Source organism: Eleutherodactylus coqui, chromosome 7, assembly GCF_035609145.1.
Source record: "Eleutherodactylus coqui strain aEleCoq1 chromosome 7, aEleCoq1.hap1, whole genome shotgun sequence".
Lineage (NCBI taxonomy): Eukaryota > Metazoa > Chordata > Amphibia > Anura > Eleutherodactylidae > Eleutherodactylus > Eleutherodactylus coqui.
The window spans coordinates 164,243,763-164,267,142 of record NC_089843.1 but is presented as its reverse complement, the minus strand read 5'-3'; the positions used below and the strand labels follow the sequence as shown (position 1 = coordinate 164,267,142).

General features: G+C 46.4%; 1 pseudogene; it reads right to left on the bottom strand.

Moving 5' to 3' along the window:
- Positions 1-22,768, bottom strand: part of LOC136573551 (centromere-associated protein E-like) — a 72,833-nt pseudogene extending 50,065 nt beyond the window's left edge.
- Positions 22,769-23,380: the final 612 nt, after the last annotated feature.

Here is a 23,380-nt window from a genome sequence, read left to right as displayed (position 1 = left end):
ATCGCCAGATCAATAGTTATGGACCAGAAAACTCCTTTAAAGCGAGTTTACACATTTATGCAGGTTACAGTACATAGCAGAAAATCTACAGCTTTTTTTTAACCACCTCTACATGTCAACAGGATTTGTTTTAATCCCAGTCACTTTAATAAAGGATTCTGCTGCGGTTTATCAGCAGCGTTTCCGCAACTTTTACACAAGTGTACAAAGTTCAGCATTTGTAAGCCATAACCAGGAGTGCAAGTAAAAGAAATGCAGTCCTCAGCTCTCACTCATGACCTGAAGGTTGCGAGTTCAATCCTGCATGATTCAGGTAGCCGGCTCAAGGTCAACTCAGCCAACCAAGGTCGAAAATGAGTATCCAGCTTGGTAGGGGTAATAAATAAATTACTTGAAAACGCTGCAGAATAAGTTGCCGCTATACAAATAAGAAGATTTTTTTTTAAATTTAAAACCCAGAAGAGGCACAAATCTTACCATTATACCTTTTCTGTTCACGTTTCTGTACTCCTGCTTTTGACCTACAAATATGTCTGTGTGACAAGATTTGGACATCACTTACACAGCAATTTTTCACTCAGTCAGAGTTTGAAAAGTTGCTGCATGTTCTATTGTGTTCTGATTCTCGGACGACGTTAGCACATGTAATGTGCAGCACAACACACCTCAGACAGCACACGGAAAGGGGGTCTGTGTGCTCTGCAAGTTGCGCCTGAGATCTTCGGGTGCAACTTGCTCTAGGCCGTTTGAATACAGTCTGAGGAAGTGGCTTAAAGTTTGTGACCAATTATGCAAAAGGTACATTCCATGCTGTCGTACTGCAAAATCAAGCCACAAGCCAGTTGTCAACCACCTCCATTGCAGCTCTTCCGAGCCCACATCAGTGGTCAGCCAGCTTTCTAAGAGTTTGGAGAGACACAGGAGGACGTGTCTCTCAAGGACTTATTTTACAGGTAAAAGCGGTTAAATAACTAGAAAAAAAAAGACAATGTGTTGACCCTCACATTTACTGGACTCTCATTTCCTTCCAAATCTGCTATTTTTTGTTCCAGCATTTGGATTTGTTCCCGGCAGAGATCATGAATGGGGCTTGCAAGTAGTCCTAGAACTGGATCCTGGTCCACACCATCTGTCCGATTGCTGAGAGGGGAATCGTTCAGTTTTTCCAGCTCTTGTTCATCAGTTTTCAGAGGGGACAGTTTTCCAGGCATCTCCAAGCTTCCTTCTGGCATAGGATTTTGTTTGTTACCATCAGGCACAGATTCACTCCGGTCACTTAAACTGGTTATTTGCAGCTCATCTTTATCTTCTGAGTGAAGTTTCTCTTCCAAATCTGCAGTCACATTTACAAGACAATCTCTTTTCCGAACTACTGCTTCATATTCCTCATTCCGTCTCTTTAACTCCTCTTCTAACTCCGCCACTTTCTGCTCCAGCTCTTTACATTTTTGAAGGGAAGAGTCTTTTGTCAGAGCACTATACAAAAAGGAGAATCATCATTTTACTGGAAACAGAAGAGCTTCAGAGAGTAAATAAATTCCGTACAAGACGCTGTTCTCGCACTTTCTTGCAAGAATTCAGTGTAGAGAGCCACGTCATTACCAACCCATTGAGTACAACGGGAAGCCGTGCTGCAGCTCATACACATTTTCCAAAAGCAGATTTGAAATCTGCAGTGCAAAAAAAAAAAAAAAAGTTATACATATATTTTTTATAAAAACACTGCTGTCAGTTACAAAAAAGTGTTGATATTTAATGTATAAAAGGGATTGTGTGGTTTCAAATTAAAAATAATTACCAGCTGCACATGGGTTAAAATAAAAAGTATATTCACCTGTCTTCATCCCCCCAGGACACCATTAACTGGCTCCAATGCTTTGTCTCCATTGGAAGTCAGATGACCACTACTGAATCCTTGGCATCAGCACTCACATCCTAGTCACCATTTCAGGAGTTTTGGAAGGTGATGTTGCAGCCTCCAATTGGTGGTCAACTGACTTCCAGCGGTGGAGCCTATTCTTGGGGAATATGAAAGAAAAATAATAAAAAAAAAAACAAAAAAAAAACACGCATGATCACAGATGAGTTTTTTTTTTAATTTTAGCCCATGCCCATATAAAAATAAGTTTTAAAATTTGAAACCACACAACCCCTTTTAACAAAGTCTTCTTAATAAGTACAGTATATTTTATAGTTTATTGTTTTATTTGTACTTACATGTAGATTTCAGGCTTTTACTTAATAGCTTTTAAAAGCCAATAGTTACAAAAACCAACTAAACAAAAACACATCTAGTCTGTAGGAATAAGATGAAATGTAAACAATTAGACGCTGCTTATTATGGCCAATTAGAACAAAAAGCACCAAATATTTCTTTGGCAGGTACTTTGCCCCTATCAGCTCTCCTTCACAGCACACTTCAGACTTATGAAATGCTCTAAATGAAAAAAAATCATTTCCCTTAGTGTACGTTCACAGGTAGCAGAAATGCTGTAGAATTTGCACATCAAATTCTACAGTATTTCTGCATCAAAAACAGTCAACATCCACGGGACTTCCGTAGCAGATTTCTGAAGGTACCGCGTGCTTCTTTCAGCGGACACCTGGAGGCCGCTAGTGAGCGCAGTGCTAGTCACTTTGCATCACCTGAACAGTGGCACTGCACTCACTAGAGGCCTCCGAGTAGTGAAGGATGCGCCAAGAGTGCAAAGACTTCAGAGGTTAAGGGGAGCACAGTATCTTCTGAAATCAAATAATTATATACACGGAAGTCTCTAGACATCCATATATCCAGTGACATGATTTTGGGGTGACTTTTTTTTTTTTTTTTTTGGAAAAGAAGAAATTATTATATATGCGCACACACACACACACACACACACACACACACACACACACACACACACACACACACACTATATATATACATTATACATACACAAAAAAATTTAATTCTTGTTTTTTAGGCAAAAGTGCGTGAAATTAGAATACAGGAATGCGAGGCTGTATACAAAAAAACAAAAAACAAAAATAAAGTTATAACCCAAGTATTCACGCAACTTCACAGAGTGCCAATGAGTATCAAACACAGCTCCCCGTTGTCTGACCTTTGAGCACCATAATGTAGTTTATGGGGCACAAAAAAGGTCATGATTGGTTCACTTAAATTTTTTTAATTGTATATAATATTGCTGCCAAGTTTTTATTTTCCCAACTTACATTTGGTTTAAAAGCAATAAAACCTTCAAAATCTATCATTAGGCAGGACTTTTGAGCACTGCAAAACACACACTAAATAACAGACCTGGTACTTTCGGATGAGAAGTCGATCATGGAATGAGACAGAGCCGTCATCTTCTCCCTGCTAGTGACTCCGCTTTCAAAATTCCAGGTTGGGTCTTGAGCGGAGTTATCGAGTGCGCAGCCAGCACCTTCAAAGACTGAAGTCTCTGCACAAATAGCTGAGTGAAGAGGAAAAAAAAATCCCACACATTAAATATGCTCAATAAATCCCTTTCAAAAAGGAGCATGAAGACCTTACTGCTAGATTACAGTGTACACATACAATCGTCAATCTCCGGGATCGATAAAGGTTCAGACATCTTGGGTCGCTTTGCAAAGCTCATGGTTAATGTAGATCCCATCTGAAACGATGAATCCCCAGCAGAACACAAGCTAGCTTGGATCTTTCCAGGAGCCCATGTAACCCTCCTTTTCAATTTAACCTTTAAAATAAGAATTGCAGAAAGAGTGTCATGTTATATATAGTTCAACGAAATCTTGAAAACCGTGTTGAAATTCAATAAAAAAAAAAAAAAAAGAGGAAAAAAGGAAATGCTACCCTTTGGTCTTCACGGGCCTGTTGTGAAGATCCAATAACTACGTTGCTTAAATTCCAGATCCGGTCTTCCTTTTCTTTTAGAAGTTGTTTAATTTCTGCTAGCAATTGGGAGTGTTCTTCTTTAGCCATGGCCTGGGCTCTTATCTCAGAGGATGCCTTTATAAGAGGGGAGGGAGGGAGGGAGAAAGAAGAAGTGCTCTACTACAGTATTTAGAGATATAAACATAAATGTACATTCTGCAACCAAGAACCAAGGGAACAACTATACAGGGAAATCCTCTTACGTTTTCAACCTGCTTCTTCAAGTCGAGGATTTGCTTCTGATATCTCTTAAGTAGAGCTTGGTCATCCAACACTTCATTAACATGCGGAGTGTTTCGGACGTGCTTCGCTGTACTTGCAAACTGGGGAGAAAAAAAAAAAATAAAGATGAACAAAAGATTTAAATGGACTCTTCCACATGTGCGTAGTGTGAACCTGCTCTCATCTGAAGTGAGCGAGGCGCTAATGGTAGACCTGCCTGGCGCTGGGCTGTGAGCATTGGTTCCACTATAGGACGCTGGGCCCTCAGGGAATCTTTCTGGCAGCTTGGTCAGAAACACGCAGACCAGTAATCCACTGGAGATTATTTTGTAGAGCTCTGGCAGTGCTCTTCCTGTTCCTTCTGGCACAAAGGAGCAGATACCAGTCCTGACACACTTCTGTCTAACTCTCATTGTTTAACAGCCCGCATCCCGATATCTGCTCCACGTTCTGGAGACTGTGCTGGGAGATACAGCAAACTCAAGACGGCACGCATGGATATGCCACCCTGGAGGACCAGGACTACCTGATTAGACTCATGCTACCAACAGTGACAAGGATACCAGTAAGATTAGAAAAGAATTAGTTAGGAAAGATAAGAGATTGTCTGGGCACCAACTGCAAAACCATTCCTATTTGGGTGCAGTTTTGCTGAAGGGATGCCGATCCTATTGGAAGACGAAACCTGGGATTCCCTGTTCCGGCTGCGGTAGAAGCTATATCTGTAGCGTCCAGGTACAAAATACCCGGGACTGTTTCCTCATGGATTAAGAAGCAGCCATATGCTCTTCTACAGGTTATAGTGCAGAACACATTCACCTTGGGGAGTCACACATACGCTCCATGTAAACAGGTGGGCTCCCCCACCACCCCAGATTCTGACATATTTGTTAACCAATTGAAAGCTGGAAGGCGGCTTCATCACTAAAAATCATCAGTTTCCATTAGTTTGCATCCTCTCGCAGACAGAACGTCGCCTACCTTTCTCCTTTGGTTTTAGCGTAACAATTGCAGTTGGTAGGAATAACATTGCAAACGTTTGCGCAGAATCTTCCGCACAGTCAGACAATCGGCAGGGCTTCCAATTCTCCGCTTGCTGCGACGGTGGATTTATGAGCACTTTGTACGAAACTTGCACAGATGCGCCGCTGTTTCCACGCCTACTGGTGGACGACCAGATGATTTTCACTTACAGACTTTTCTCCTTAAGATTGGGTCACCACTTACAAAATTGCACATCCGCTGGGTGGATCATCACCAAACTGTTCGAAAATGACATTGCGCACTAACAGACTGGTAGACGTGAAAAGCAAGGACAAAAAGCGGTCTTGTATTCCTCTAGCGACGATGACAGAATAGGTTTTTGAGCCTCACTTAGCATAACTGTCTAACATAAGATCATCCTTGTTACCCATAGCAGCCAATCACAGCGCAGCTTTCATTTCTCTAGCTGTTGAGGTAAAATAAAAGCGGTGCTGTAATTGGTTGCTATGGGCAAAGACAGCCTCGCTAAAGGAACATTGTGAGATTGTTTCCATTAATATCAAGTTTATATATTAGATGGTCATTAAAACAGGAGTTAGGAGGGTTTCAAATTGGGAAAATCATAGCGGGGTGGCGTATGCATCGCCTCCTATAGGCCATGTATTACACACGGACATCGTTGCATACGCTGCCCACAGAACAGAATAGGGCTCACGCTGCGTGGTATGCGGAGAAAGAGGATGTTGCGATCATCTCGCATGTATCTACACACTATGTTTACATGCTAAGGAGAATGGATCGACAAAAATCCATTTACTTCATTACATTGACTCTATTCACTGCGCATCACACGAACGTATATTACGCCATGAAAATACGGTTATGTGAATGAGCCAAGTGTTCTAGTAAGTTTTGTGCTGTGCATTACGTTTGCAGTGACCCAATCTGTAAGTTTCAGTACTAACAGACCGTCACCTACTTCTGGCCCTATAAACCACCCCTAGCAGGTACAGTATAGCAACTTGCAATCATGTTAGAAGTTTGGCAGCACATGTAGTAGTCACATTTTGTAAGACTAGGACAACGAAAAAAGGATAAAGAGGCTACTACTAATTACCTGCAGAGTACTGAGGGTCTCATCCAATGAAACGGGTGTCACAGTACAAATTACTACAGTCTTTGTATTGCCACCAAATGAATTTTGCAGAATCCGGGTGAGCTTACTATCACGATAGTTTATAAAGCCGCTGTTTAAAGAAATAAATAAGATAAAGGTTAACTGCTGAAACATAAGCTATAGCAATACTTTCATGAGGGTTTTAAACAGAACAGAAGGGTTTACATTACCCCCTTATGGACGCGGCCCTTCCCCCGCCCCTCTCCTTTAAAAAAAAACGCATCAACCTAGTCGTATGAGGGCCTGTTTTTTTGCAGGACGAGTTGTCTTTTTTATTGGTAGTATATAATATACTGAAAAGCGTAAAAAATTCTAAGTGGAGTGAAATGGAAGAAATAACAAAAACAGAATTCCGCCATCTTTGGGTGCATCTTGTTGGTATGGTGCACATACTGCAAAAATGACCTAACTTTATTCCATGGGTCAGCACAATTACTACAATCCCAAATTTATAAAAAAATTTTTTTGCTGTATTACCTTTATTTTTTCTAAAAATAACTAGATTTTGTAAGAAGTTACCATAAAATCTCTTTCTCGTCTTGTTCATTGGGGGACACAGCTCTGACTTTGGGTATAGCTTCTGCCACTAGGAGGCGACACTAAGCATAAAAGTGTTAACTCCTCCCACTAGCTATACTTCCCCTGCAAGCATCATACTGCTTGCATACAAACAGCTAGCAGGAGCAGCCAGTAGGATACGACAATAATACATAGTACAAAACCATACTCACGAACTGTAACTCATTCCAACCCGTGTGCGACTGCACCGAGAATCCTCCCACTCAGGATATGTTACAGACCCAATACCAGACTGGGTGGGTGCTGTGTCCCCCAATGAACAAGACGAGAAAGAGATTTTACGGTAAGTTCTTACAAAATCTAGTTTTCTCGTCTGTATCATTGGGGGACAGCAAAGACCTTGGGACGTTCTACAGCAGTACCCAAGGGGGCAGGAAAAAATAAGAAGTTGCATGAGTAAGGAGGCAAATCTTCTCTTTAACCTTAATGGATGACTAGTTACCCAGCATACTCCGAACGGAGTGTAAAGAGCCTAAGTGACGGCCACAACCATCTTTTGGAGAAAAAAAAACTCCTGATAAGAAGCTTTCAACCAGGTACCCGTTGTCCAAGTACTGTGAGCCGTAACCCGGCCTGAGAATATAACTGCCTGGTACTGTCACCGTGTACTGCAGTGAGGCAGAGTCCGTGCAAGAAGTCCCCTCGGATTTGCCGAAACTACCATCAGCGTGCCCGCGCGATAAAGATGCTACCTGAGAGAGGTACTCTTGTGTAGTCAGACCGCGCCCACTTGCCACCGGAGCGCTCCTTGGCAGAGGCACTACCGAGAAGGGTGCCCACTGGATACTTCACTGAAGTGGATCCCCATACCAACTGCAGCGGGAGAATATTCGACAGGTCAATAACAACCGTCTCCTGATGATGACCTTTGGTACAGCGTCCAAAACAAGACTGCGGAGCCATCTGTGTCGACACTCCGGGGAGTTGCATGCCTTCCAACATCCGACCTAGTTGTACATCAGCTTCCATAACGTCAGGTTGTCAATATCACCTTGCCAGTCCCGCTGCGAGGGCGTGATCCCTTGTAGTCCCTAACCGCTACTGGTCGAAGAAGCTTGTGACGGAAGGTTCCCGGTTACCTTTTAAGTATCTGAAGGAGTCATCTTTGCAGCTGACTGCCACCGAATGTGGGAGACCCAAGGAGCCCAGGGCTGAACTCTGGTCCCAGGCCGCATAGCTGAAGCGCAGCATTGCTCTAATGCTGCATATCCCTACGGCCCATCCATGTTGTTAGAAACCTGGTTAGCTGTAGATTGAGAAGGACTTGTGTCCAAAGATCCTTTAACCCCATATCCTGTGAATGGCCGCAGCATTCTCCTTAGCATGTGATCTTGAGCTCCCGAAAAAGTGTAGCTTTGGACAGGGACTGACGGATTGGTTAACTAGGGCTGGTCCTGTACCGACATATCCGTGCCACCGCATGAAACCAGTAGACACAGGACGTTGGAAATACAGTACTGGCACACTGGTACGGAAATCTCGCTGGTCCCTTTTGAGGTAACCTAAGTAAAGGGAGGTAACCTAAGTGTAAAGGGACGATCCCCAGGGGTTGCCAACAGTACAAGTATAGAATGTCACACGGTTTCCTGCAAAGCAATAATGCAGGCAGGGCGCGGTTGGGTCACAGCTTGCTCCTGGATCCGTCCAACTTAACTCCGTTGGACGTGTTAACCTCCTTATGCGATCTGTGGTGAATGCTCGAGCAGCTAAATTAGAGACTACTCTGACTTACAGTTCACCTTATGTCCCGCATCTGCCCAGTCACAATATAGGGGAAACGTGGGCTGTTCTGCACCCATCAGGGGGCAGCAGGGTATCATGGCTGTAGGCTATCCACGTCCGAACGTACGCGGCTGAATCACAAAGGCTCACTGGCTGCAGGGCAAAGAGGAGGCGCAATGCGTTTGACGAGTTCCTATGAATAGTACTCTTTCCATCTGGAAGGTACCGCCGGTCTCAGCAGGTTGGAGGACGCCAACAGGCCGTTGACCTTGTTCATAGGACGTATTCTGGGCGTCTCCCCACTGTAGTGAGCGCCCATAATACTTGGCTGTGCTGCAGGAAACCGCCGGCGGCAACAACCGGGTAGCTAGCCGTTAGGACCGGCCCATCCCGGACCGGCATGATGAGTGATGCCTGCAGGGTATTCCCGTGCCGGTACTTCTTCCATAAGGAAGGTACCCCAGGTCCCATCGAGGTCAGAATACAGCTGACCGTCAAATAGAGTCATTGCCTGTGAGCAAGATATTTTCCGCTGGAGGTAAAACTCGAATTGCAGGGACCGCACACATAGCCAGTGACTCTGGTCACCCCCTGTCCACGTGTCATCCTGGTCACGGATACTGCAATATGTTGCCTGCAGGGGAGTGCAGGAGGGTGCAGAGAGCTGCCGCTAGGGAGGTCTCGACCGGGTCCGGACCAGACATGAGGGGATGTGTCCGGAGGATCCCTGAGTAGGAGAGCTCCTTTCAGATGGAAGGTACCACATGTGTCAGCAAGCCTGGAGCATGCTGACTATCAGTTCGAGCCCTTCATAGGACGATATATCCTCCGGCTGAATGGGACTCTCGTAATGTAGCAAGAGCGCACATGGAACGTGGCTCTGGACGCCCCTGGACTCAGACACCGCGGCACGTCTGGCTGCAGGGAACTGCAGGGGGCACCTGGAGAGCCTGACAATAGGGATGGCTCAACCAAGCACATACACGAGGAGCGACGAGTTCGGATAATTCCCTGATCACAGTATTCCTTCCGCAGAGAGGTACCACAGGTCTCAGGAGCCCGGAATAATGCTGACAAGAGTTTGGCACTGTTGTCGCAGATGAGATATTGTACGACTGGGTGTAATCTCGTACGTAGCTCTGGCCGGTCCTGTCTGCGTGTCATCCTGGATTGCAGGAGGAGCACCGGGGAACTACAGTTAGTGAAGACTCAACCCGGTGTGGGGCGGACAGGCAGGGGCGCTGCGTCCAGCGAGTCCCTGTGTAAGTGCTCCTTCTGTATGGAAGGTACTACAGGACTCAGCACGCCCGGGATAGTGCTGACAACCAGTTTGAATACTGCTGTCAGTAGGACGAGATTTTGTCTGTTGGCTGTACTCTCGTGCTGTAGCGAGAGTGCATATAATATGTGGCCCTGACAGATCCGTCCGCATGTCATCCTGGATGCGGACACTGTTGTAGGCTGCAATAACCGGGGGGCTAGTAGGCAGCCAATGTTCAACCCAGGCGGGGCAGACAAGAGGAGCCATGAGTCCAGGGACTCCCTGTATGAGCACTCCTTGGGTATGGAAGGTGCTACAGGACTCAACATGCCTGGGAAATGCTGATAATCGGTTTGAACGCTGTTGTCAGTAAGACGAGATTATCCTTTGCTGGAAGTATGTTGTACTGCAGCGAGAGCACACTTGGCAGTGGCTCTGGTCGTCCCCGTGTCATCCTAGGCAGAGACGTTGCGGTCCGCTTGGCTGCAGGGAACTGCAGGAGAGCAATAGGGGAGCTACCAAGCAAGGCTCAAGCCGGTCTGGAGCACAGTATAGCTGAGTACCCGGTGTGATCTGCACGCTGGCCAGCTGCACCACCAGAGACTGTAGCCGCGTAACGATAGAAAACTGCGGGCGCCTTCTAACTGCGACCGCACCCATGACACGTAGCCGTGCACTGGTCAATCAATGGTCGCATGGCAGCAACATTCAGTGCTTGCAGCAAGAGGAACTGCATCTCCCTGCAAACACCCGTGGCCGCAATTTTACATGGCCGGGGCGTCTTCAAGGAAAAGGGAGGGAGTTCGTGAAGCACGTGATCGTGCTGCCCGCGCGGCAGCGAAGCAATAAATCACAGTGCCCGCACGGCGGGAAAATCACAGTGCCCGCACGGCGGGAAAATCACAGTGCCCGCACGGCGGGAAAATCAAAAACCCGCACGGCAGCACTTGTTCGCATGCCCTGCCGAGGGCAAGCTGTCTCCAGGTGACCAGCCGAGGCAGCCCCATCGCGGACCTCAAAACGAGCCACAGGCTTCGGCAGTAGATGCATGGCAGAACTAGGCGCGCACACTGCGGCAACACAAATCAGCCACGGGCGGCATTAACCCGCCCCGGGCAGCAAGTACACAAGCCGCGGCCGGCCTATCAGTTAGAGCCGACCCAGCAGCGCCACGGGGGCAGTAACAAATCGCAGCAGGCGAAGCAGCACTGCAGGCGGCACAACTAGCAGCGGAGGGGTTGGCAAAAACAAGCCTGGCGACAACCATTATGGTCTGCACAGCGGCAGACTAACAAAATAAACTCACATACTTACCTCTTGACCAAGATAGGGTCGCTTCCCGGCTCCAGCAGAGCTTCTCCCCACCATCGCCTGCCTTTGATGGGGCAGGGGATGCCGGACCATTAGAAAGAGTGTGGGGGGGGGGGGGGGGGGCTCTATGGCTGGCGGGTCACAGTGTGCCTCTTTGTCTTCTCAGGGACCCGGCCGACAACAGAGGGTTGGGTTCACCTCTGTTTGCTGTCCTCGGGGGGTTAACGGGGAGAGTCCTGCCTCTCCGTTATTCCCTGGTATTAGTCTCTGTAGGAGAGACAGTCCTGCCTCCTGGACACTAAGCAAAAAACTGAGCTAGCACGATGCTTGCGGGGGGTGGGGGGGTGGGGGGTTGGGCTAGTGGAAGGAGTTAACACTTTCATGCTTAGTGTCGCCTCCTAGTGGCAGAAGCTATACCCAAGGTCTTTGCTGTGTCCCCCAACGGTAACAGACGAGAAATTTAGTTTTTTTTAAACTTTCTTCCGCTATCTTCTGACAGCCATAACAGGATTTTTAGTGACATCATTGAATGACTGATTGGCTAACGCAGCGCTGGCTTTCATTCAAGCCCCGCATCCCGAAAGCAATGCTGTGGCGGCGCGGAGGAGGGAGCGACAGCCTGCAGCAGCACCGCGGGAGGGGCGTATTTTTTTTTTTTTGAACACCGTATTCCCGGCGTATACGTCGACAGTTGGGAGGGGGGGGGGGGGGGGGCATGGCTTGATAGGCAATCTGCCTTTTAGAAGGTCCCCAGTTGCCATGGCAACTGCACAGAAACCTGCGATCTTATTGCAGGGGGCAGTGTGAGAATCCCCCCCCATCCTTCCCCAACGTTGATCATAGCATTTAAATGCCGCTCTCAGAATTGACGGCAGCATTTAGAAGCTTAACAGCTCCGATGAGCAGTGCGGCTTATCGGAGCTGTTGCTGGTGGGTGTCGGCTGTAAGAAACAGCAGGCACACATGTTGTATGGAGCGGGAACAACCCACGATTCCCCTCCATACCGAACCTGCAGGATGCAACTGTACAGCCTGCAGTTTTAAGGGGTTAAAGAACTCAAAATAAACAAAGAAAAAGAAAATATTTTAAGCTAATACACACTTACCCAACTTGGCCATCACTAAGTTTTTTAATTACTTGGCCAAGGACAAACAAACTGCGGTTGATATTACATCCTTCTTTAAGTCTCACACCCTCTGCGGCGGTCTGGCTTGCTCTTTCACTGCCAGCCAAATCAACAAGATTCTGAAGAGGGGAGAGGCAAGAAAAACGAAATAAAACATTTTAAATGTGTCTAAAAACAGATTAGATTTTTAGACTTTCCAGAAACATCCTTATCATATTAGGTTTAAAAATGGGGATATTACTTACCAGATGAGATACCATAACGGCTCCATCACAGTTCTCTGCATTTCCTGATTCAATCCTCTCACGGCTTTCAATAATCTACTCAGACAAATGTTTGTTAAGACACACTAAAAAAAGAACGACCCCGCCCCCACCAAAAAAAAAATAAAAATACAAAATCACTTACCATTCTGAATATAGCATGAGAGCGGCTGCTGCGATCATTCATTTTTGTCTCTCCGTAATGCCGGTTTTCTGCAACATAGAAGGGAACAGTGAATATTTTGAAACCTACCGAACTGCTTGGAAAGTGATGAATATGGTTAACATAGAATATTCTACTACTCTTCATGGTAAATTCAAAGTCTGCAGTGTTCTACTGCCCACAGACAGGACCATGTGATTTGTATCCCCGTGTGTTTATGAGGGTATCACTGGTGTTCCCAGTTCTTAATATGCAATGGTCATTTAAAAAGGGAGTGTTCCCTAGTATTAGCCCTATAAGTTTAGTTTATGGGCCTGAAGTAACTGACCCGTTGAGTCTGGGGATGTAAAGTTTTATCTTCCCCGGTGTGAGCACTGAAAGCCACCGCTGAATGCATTGAGCAGTGCGCTTTAACTTAAAGGGGTTGTCCCGCGCCGAAACGGTTTTTTTTTTTTTTTTTTTTTTAACCCCCCCCCCCCCCCCCCGTTCGGCGCGAGACAACCCCGATGCAGGGGTTAAAAAAACACACCGGGTAGTACTTACCCGAATCCCGGCGTCTTCATACTCACCTGCTGAAGATGGCCGCCGGGATCCTGTCTCTCTGTGGACCGCAGGGCTTCTGTGCGGTCCATTGCCGATTCCAGCCTCCTGATTGGCTGGAATCGGCACGTGACGGGGCGGAGCTACACGGAGCCGGCATTCTGCACAAGCGGCCCCATTGAAGACAGCAGAAGACCCGGACTGCGCAAGCGCGGCTAATTTGGCCATCGGAGGCCGAAAATTAGTCGGCACCATGGAGACGAGGACGCCAGCAACGGAGCAGGTAAGTATAAAACTTTTGATAACTTCTGTATGGCTCATAATTAATGCACAATGTACATTACAAAGTGCATTATTATGGCCATACAGAAGTGTATAGACCCACTTGCTGCTGCGGGACAACCCCTTTAAAGATGGGCGGACTACTTAGCAATGTAATACATTCAGCACTCACAGCCAGGGAGTAAGGTCTAAAACTTACATCCCCGGACCCCACGGCTGACCAACTTTAAGTCCATAAACTTAGCTTATAGGGCTAAAAGTAGATGACAAACTCCCTTTAAAAGCCCACGTACAACATGACGTTCAGTGTTTGGTTAAGATGCACCAAGTAAGAGATAAAAGCCAACTAGCCTGGTCCTGTAGGGGGGATATAAACCTGCATACAAGGGGCAAACCGCTTCTCTACCCAGTGTCAGCCTCATTGTGGAAGGCTCTATACCCATGGTGCCATGCACCGCAATACTAACAAGCAATGAAAGACTTACTCTCGCCTCTTTTGATCCATTGCATAACATGCTCTGGAGTCATGACGAGTTCGTCAGTCAAGTCGGCGACGTATACATTACGCTGCAAAGAAAACAAAAAAAAAAGGTTTTAGCAATTTTATGGACACAACACTAAGTAGACTGGTTTTAACCCCTTAACGCAACAGGACGTAAGCCTATGGATGGTGCGGGATCAGGAGTTACAGATAGCTGGCCTCCCGCTACAACAGCAGGGGTACACAAGGACAATGACTATGTAGATCACGGTATGTAAAGGATTCACATAGGGAGGGCACTCCCTCTGTGTTGTCATCGAACCTCTGCGATGTAATCGTGGAACACATATGGGCTGTCATGGTAACAGGGCGTGAGATACTGGCGTCCTGCTTTCCCATTGCCCATGATTGCTATTACAAGCGATAAGGCATTACAGTACAGAAGTCCTGCAATGCCTTACTAGAACGATCATAGTGGTTAAGCATCAATTCCCCTACAGAGACAGAGTGTAAGAAACAAGAAAAAAAAAGTGTAAAAAACACGTTTAGAAAAAAAACTTTTGCTAATTTTCCCATATTTGTATGAATTTTTTTTCCAAATCTAAGAAAATCCTGCACAACAAACTATGCAAAAAAAGGTGAAATTCTTACAGCTCGTGACCCAAAAGAGGAAAAAAAAAAGAAAAAGGCATGCAACTTTGAATGGAACGATGTAATAATAATTATAGTTTCCAAAAAAAAAGTTTTATTGGGCAAAAGTGGAGAAACCTAAAAGAAATTATATTTTTAGTATCGCAATCGTACTGACCCGCAGAAAAAAAAAATGTAGTGTCATTTATGCTGTGCGATTGCGGCTGTAGAGAAAAGTAGAAATAAAAAACATAATGGCATAATTAATGTTTTCTCGCACTTTTTATAATACATTATATGCACCCAAAAATGCTACCAATAAAAACTATAGTTTGCCATGCAAAAAAACAAGCCCTTATATACGGCCATATCGACAGAAAAATAAAAAAATAATGGCTTTTGAAAAGCGGAGATGAAAATCCCCCGCCAAAAAACAGTCAAAATAGGCCATGTCCCTAAGGAGTTAAATACATCCAAAAGTTTAGCTTCTAGAAGGGTAGGCAAAAGATTTTAAGTTTCCACTTACATTAATATCTTCTCTTACGTCCAAAGGTTTCCTTCGTCGGTCATCACACAGAAGATCTGTGACCGTTTCATTGTAAATTTCCATATAAGAGACACGCAACAAGAACTCTCTAGTAGGGTCCTTAAGAAAGTAAAGATTATATAATGTTACATACATAAAGTCATCAATGCGCTACACTCTGCGCTCTCTAAGGCCCTCTGCACACTAGCATATTTGTGCAGGAGACCTTGGAGCCCTCCAATCCAGACAGCACACAACCAATTATATGCCTACCAGGACATACACCTCAACTGGAGGTGGGCATGGCATAGGGCGAGCACAGGAACGAAAAGGAACAGGGAGGTAAGGTGGAGGACCACAGCGATAAGGTGCTCAAGGCCCTGATTGGAGGGGAGGAAGAGAAGCCCCTCCCCAGTCCTGGGCAGACATGATAGCCTGAGAGGGTGCCTTTATTTATGGCTTGTGATTAAGAACACTTTAGTCGCTTTGAAATGCAATGGCATCTTACTGTGCTGATGGGAACTGTCATACTTTTATAGAATCGTCACAACTCCTCTTTATTGTAACAAGTGTTGGACTTTTTCTGGTTTTGAGAGGGTCTCTTGCCAGACCTGCATTGCCAATCCAGAAAAAAAGCGCCAGTTAAAAACCGACGAAGGAAGAGATCCGCCTCCCACAGACACCAACCTAAAATCAATTAGCTCGGTGTTTGCAGGAGAAGTATAGCTGGTAGGAGGAGCCAACACTTTTGCTTAGTGTCCACCTCTAGTAGCAGTAGCTGTACACATGGTCCTCAGCCATGTCCCCAATGACATAGGTGGATTTTTGTTTTCTTTTAAAAACCCTCATGGCAGGTCCTATTCCTGTCTGTACTATGGACGTGAAATAGGACATGCCAATGTACATCAATGAGTTGCCTCTACGATCATCGAACAGCACGTGGGCTTTTATCCGTGCGGTGTCTAATGAGAGCTGCACCCAAGCCTCTCGGGTACAACTTTAAACACACCACAAAGTGCATGCAGCCTGAGGGTATATTCTCACGGTGAACTCAATAGATTCCAAAACCTTCAAGCAAGCTATTAGTTTGAATCAATATCCAGCATGGGATTTGAAGTCCGTGTGGGAAGAGGGACGTGGGGAATATGGAGGTAATAGATGTGACTGCTCTTTGGATGCCCCTGTATTGGCCAGAGTGTATAACATAGCAGGTACATAAACCTACCTCCTGAATGATTCTGAACACCTCCTGAATTGCTAGAGAAATGATTCCCGGGTTGTCTTTCGTACCCATCATAGTGAAGGTTTTCCCAGATGACGTCTGCCCGTATGCAAAGATTGTGCCTAATGGTGAAAATAAAGCCTCAAACACAAAGTTCCAACATACTGAAAGTTACTGAAAGTTAACTCATTGCTGGCGAATTCCCAAGACCCTCACCGTTGTACCCCTGGAGAACAGAACGAATGATGGGAACGGCTGCATCTCGGTAAACTTCAGCCGTTGTTTCATGCAACGGAAAGACACGATCTATAAAAGACAGGTACAAATAAAAAGGAAGAAACTTTAAAAAGTTAATACAAGTTTTAAACCAGCTGGCCATGTAGAAAAACCGCACAAAACAGCCTGTAACTCACCTACTGCCGATTCCCGCTGCTCCGGCAGCTGTACGTAGGGGCCATTGTGTCATTTTCCTGCCTAGCCAGCGGCAGTACCCCTAAGGCCGCTCTCACAGGCGGTTTCTAGAGCGTTTAGAGCGCCCGCTAAAACCGCTGTACTGAGCCTCCATTACAATACATTAAATGCGCCCCAAAATGATGCCATTAAGAGATACAACTCATCCAGGGAAAAACAACAACGAGCCCCCATACGCCATGTCAACAGAAACATGTTTAAAAGTTCTGGCTCCTGGAATGAGACGGTCATTAGGGTATAAAGTGGGCCCGTCCAAAACCAGTCCTTAATCTTATATGGAAAACGTGAAACCTGTGTTGTACACAAATCCTTAGTTCTGGTCCGATTTGAGTAAAATTTTGCATGAGCGTTCTCCAGCACCAGGCAATGAATACTGGCAGAATAAAAAAAAAAAAAAAAAAAAAAAAAAACCCTCAGACTTTTGGTAATTTTATTACCAATAGCAACCAATCACAGCGCAGCTTTCATTTCTTACACAGCTGAGGTACCATGAAGGCTGTGCTGTGATTGGTTGCTATGGGCAACACAGATTCTCTTTTGGACATCTTTCCTAACAGTGCGGTGCTGGGCTCATTTTTGTAGCCCACTTTGTAGATTCCAGGACTGCTAATCACAAAATTGCACAGATCTAACCCCTGGTATCACCCAACAGCCGTGCCGAGATATACCCCTAGTATCACCCAACAGCCGCGCCGAGATATACCCCCTAGTATCACCCAACAGCCGCGCCGAGATATACCCCCTAGTATCACTCAACAGCCGCGCCGAGATATACCCCCTAGTATCACCCAACAGCCGCGCCGAGATATACCCCCTAGTATCACCCAACAGCCGCGCCGAGATATACCCCCTAGTATCATAAAACAACGCGCCGAGATATACCCCCTAGTATCATAAAACAACGCGCCGAGATATACCCCCTAGTATCATAAAACAACGCGCCGATATATACCCCCTAGTATCATAAAACAACGCGCCGAGATATACCCCCTAGTATCATAAAACAACGCGCCGATATATACCCCCTAGTATCATAAAACAACGCGCCGAGATATACCCCCTAGTATCATAAAACAACGCGCCGAGATATACCCCCTAGTATCATAAAACAACGCGCCGAGATATACCCCCTAGTATCATAAAACAACGCGCCGAGATATACCCCCTAGTATCATAAAACAACGCGCCGAGATATACCCCCTAGTATCATAAAACAACGCGCCGAGATATACCCCCTAGTATCATAAAACAACGCGCCGAGATATACCCCCTAGTATCATAAAACAACGCGCCGAGATATACCCCCTAGTATCATAAAACAACGCGCCGAGATATATCCCCTAGTATCATAAAACAACGCACCGATATACCCCCTAGTATCATAAAACAACGCGCCGAGATATACCCCCTAGTATCATAAAACAACGCGCCGATATATACCCCCTAGTATCATAAAACAACGCGCCGATATATACCCCCTAGTATCATAAAACAACGCGCCGAGATATACCCCCTAGTATCATAAAACAACGCGCCGAGATATACCCCCTAGTATCATAAAACAACGCGCCGAGATATACCCCCTAGTATCATAAAACAACGCGCCGAGATATACCCCCTAGTATCATAAAACAACGCGCCGAGATATACCCCCTAGTATCATAAAACAACGCGCCGAGATATACCCCCTAGTATCATAAAACAACGCGCCGAGATATACCCCCTAGTATCATAAAACAACGCGCCGAGATATACCCCCTAGTATCATAAAACAACGCGCCGAGATATACCCCCTAGTATCATAAAACAACGCACTGATATACCCCCTAGTATCATAAAACAACGCGCCGAGATATACCCCCTAGTATCATAAAACAACGCGCCGAGATATACCCCCTAGTATCATAAAACAACGCGCCGAGATATACCCCCTAGTATCATAAAACAACGCGCCGAGATATACCCCCTAGTATCATAAAACAACGCGCCGAGATATACCCCCTAGTATCATAAAACAACGCGCCGAGATATATCCCCTAGTATCATAAAACAACGCACCGAGATATACCCCCTAGTATCATAAAACAACGCACTGATATACCCCCTAGTATCATAAAACAACGCACTGATATACCCCCTAGTATCATAAAGCACAGATTTATCCCCTAGTATCATATAACACAGATATATCCCTTAATAACATATTACACACAGTTATATCCCCTAGTATCGTATAACAGCTGCACGGATACATGACCTAGTGTGTTATAAACATATTATAGAGCTTCGCTTCTCATCTGACAGCATCACTTATGTGGGTCGTACACAGTGATTATTAACCCATAACACCATCGGACCCCCAGTTACATCCTGGTTGTGTGGGGTTTATGTGGCGTGGGATCATAAGCCAAATCAGACTCCACAGAAGGCAGGTGCTGGCTGATAGCAATGGACACCGTCCACAACACCTGCGATCAGCGCTGATGTCGCCACGGCTGTTAAAGCTCTAAATACAACCGTCAATTCTGATGGCAGCATCTAAATGCACACATTGTTGTTCGGGGGTCCTGAACCCCCAGCGATGAGATTACAAGGTGCCATCCGGTTACCAAGACTATGGTAGAACACGGCCCATCCATGCCTTATACGGTCAGCTCAAGAAGAATAAAGAGTCCCCAATACATAACCATGTAGCTGACATCTTGTTGCAGCGACTCAATATTAAAGATTTGACCCGCTTTGCTCCAACAGTGGCACAAACTGAGTCGGAGGGCCGACCGCGTTCACCCGCTGCGATCTATCTGCACGCGTACAGCCGCCTCGGAAGCACCAAGTAACCAGATGTAAGGAGTTATGAATGCTTACCGAAAGTGAAAGATCTTGAGCCGTCAACTTGAGATATAACGTTATTGTTGGCCTGCCACAAGACATTTACTTGTTCTCCTTGTTCCCTGCAGGTTAGAGGAGTCGGCGTTAGTGAAGACAGATTTTACTTCTTAAATACTATTTTTCAAGTCTATGAGAGCGCTTGTGGACAGCAGAAAAAAAAAAGTCAGCTTTCCGGCTGCCGTGCAATCTTCAGCAGGTGACCGCGCAGGAGTCAGGGGGTTAAAGGGGTTGTCCCGCGAAAGCAAGTGGGGTTCAGCACTTCTGTATGGCCATATTAATGCACTTTGTAATGTACATCGTGCATTAAATATGTGCCATACAGAAGTTATTCACTCACCTTCCCTGCGCTGGCGTCCCCGTCTCCATGGTGCCGGCTAATTTCAGCGTCTAATCGCCCGATTGGACACGCTTGCGCAGAAGGGTCTTCTCCCTTCTGGTCGGTACGGGCACGAGCGGTGTTCTGGCTCCGCCCCCTTCTACGCGTCATCGCGTAGCTCCACCCCATCACGTGTGCCGATTCCAGCCAATCAGGAGGCTGGAATCGGCAATGGACCGCACAGAGCCCACGATGCACCATGGAAGAAGACCCACGGTGCATCGTGGGTGAAGATCCCGGTGGCCATCTTGGAGGAAAAGAAGGAAGAAGTTGCAGAGAGGGGATTCGGGTAAGTAAAAAAATTTTTTTTTTTTATTTCAACACATCCCTTGGGTTTGTCCTGCGCTGAACGGGGGGCCTATGCAAAAAAAAAAACTGTTTAGGCGCGGGACAACCCCTTTAAGATTAAACAGTCCATCACCGGACTCAGTCAGCTCCCCCAACGGCAGCATAGCTTAGTTTATGGTGCCCTTGGGAGGTACAGGTTCCTTTGAAAGCCACGACAAAGCTGGTTCCTATTAAAGTGAATTATGGAAGTTTTCTTCAAGATTTGTAGAACTGCTGCTCAACTTATTAGTTTTCAAACGTCTTTAAAGGAAACAAACAAAAAAACAACAACAAGAACTACTAACAAAGTACACACAGGGTAAAATGTTACTTATTGACTTTTTGTGATACAACTGTCTTAAAAACAGAAAATGTAGTTTAAAATGTTAACCCTTTACAATCCAATTTTGGATTCAGAGTTTCCTAGAAGGCTTTCTCTTTTTGCCATTACAGAATGACGCCATCTGCTGGATAGAGCCAGTACTGCGGTATTGGACATGCTGGAGAGACAGCTGACAACAGAGGGGCCAGTAATCTACAGTAAGAATACCCTGCCGGACGTCTTTCGACATCGGAGCTGTACAGCCTTCAATCAGAATGTCTTCAGACGTCAGACAGTGGATTGGAAAGGGTTAATTATTCAAAATTCTCTCTAGATTTTTTTCTATTAAACATAAAAGACGCAGCGACAAATATTCACCAGCAGCCAAATAAGCCTCAATCAGTGGGTGAAGTAAAAGCATTCAGAAGTCCCTGCCACATCCAGCCACCCCATCCCTGAGGTGGAGGAGATCTCCCACACCAGTCACCCAAGTCCCATGCATACGCCGTGACCACCTAGATTATAACCTGTCTGTGCTGAAGACCACTGACTGACAGGCATGTCGGCCAGCACTGGCACTGATCGGAGGACCACCCACTATTAGACCCCATCCAGCTGTCATCATCCCGTTCATTTACATAGGGGGATACACAGCCGAGCAGCCAGAATCTTCATACTCACCCAAATGACAAAATCAGCCAACGAATGAGCGTTGGTTAGTCGGCTGACCAGTCCTCCTATTCCACAGCCCGGTGTTCAGGTGAACGGGCATTCGTAGGGACACTTGTGCCTGGTGACCCGCCAGAGTAAGAGGACTTCACTTCCCTCGCACCCCATAATGTAAGCTTACGTCCCAGCAAACCCTGTTGGGCTGCCTTTATCCTGGATACAAGATGTGATACAGGCGGGCATGGAGGCTCTAGTACCCTGTTGTACCACCTCTAGCTTGGGATACAAGATGTGATACGGGCGGGCATGGATGCTCTAGTACCCTGTTGTACCACCTCTAGCTTGGATACAAGATGTGATACGGGCGGGCATGGAGGCTCCAGTACCCTGTTGTACCACCTCTAGCTTGGGATACAAGATGTGATACGGGCGGGCATGGATGCTCTAGTACCCTGTTGTACCACCTCTAGCTTGGATACAAGATGTGATACGGGCGGGCATGGAGGCTCTAGTACCCTGTTGTACCACCTCTAGCTTGTATACAAGATGTGATACAGGTGGGCATGGAGGCTCCAGTACCCTGTTGTACCACCTCTAGCTTGGATACAAGATGTGATACAGGTGGGCATGGAGGCTCCAGTACCCTGTTGTACCACCTCTAGCTTGGATACAAGATGTGATACGGGTGGGCATGGAGGCTCCAGTACCCTGTTGTACCACCTCTAGCTTGGATACAAGATGTGATACGGGTGGGCATGGAGGCTCCAGTACCCTGTTGTACCACCTCTAGCTTGGATACAAGATGTGATACAGGTGGGCATGGAGGCTCCAGTACCCTGTTGTACCACCTCTAGCTTGGATACAAGATGTGATACAGGTGGGCATGGAGGCTCCAGTACCTTGTTGTACCGCCTCTAGCTTGGATACAAGATGTGATACAGGCAGGTATGGAGGCTCTAGTACCCTGTTGTACCACCTCTAGCTTGGATACAAGATGTGATACGGGCGGGCATAGAGGCTCTAGTGCCCTGCTGTACCACCTCTAGCTTGGATACAAGATGTGATACGGGCGGGCATAGAGGCTCTAGTGCCCTGCTGTACCATTACTACTGGGGGCCCTGTAGTGGGAGCCGCAATCACCGTTGGAGCCTCGCAGTATATTACACACGTCTCTGTGCCGGAGACATTACCTGTGGATGAGCGGGCGGACCCGCACACACACTTTGACGGCGTCTCCCTCCGCCATGTCCCTGCCGATTCTCCTCCGCCTGCTTCTCTGTCCACCGGCTTCAGCTACAAATTTGAATTTCCCTCGTCCAACACGCAGATTAATCAACCTCCTAGTGACGTCACGTAGAGGCGAGGATGGATTGGCTCCTGATTTTTGAAGATCTGACGACGTAACCGTCACGTGGTCTTGAGGTCACATGGCCGGACTAGAGGGGAGGAGCTTAATACGAATTCCGTTCTATGGAAGGGAAAGAAGAGAAAGATCCTATTATAAGCTGCTGTTGCAGAGGGATCAAGAGGGGAAGGAGGGTAACGGAAGTAGTGTGTGAGGAGGACGAAGCGGTCAACGTTACGACCATATTGAAAAGCAGTAACGGCTCCATCATATATTCCGTAAGGACCTGCTGACGTCAGAAGGTCAGGTGACTTTTCTGCAGTCACATGACTAGCAGCGCTGGGCTTTCCAGCAGATGCATATCGTAGGGGTTATGGGGCATATGATGAGTATCTGGAGGTGAAGGGGGAGCTGTGTGATACTACAGGGGGGATTCCAGGCATGTACAGCCGATGACCTATCCTTTGGTAGATTGTCAGGGGTCTGCCACTCAGGATACCCATTGATCAGCTGATCATCCCCCTATCAGTGCAGCGGGGCCGGACGTCTAGGGGTCAGGGGGATAAGTG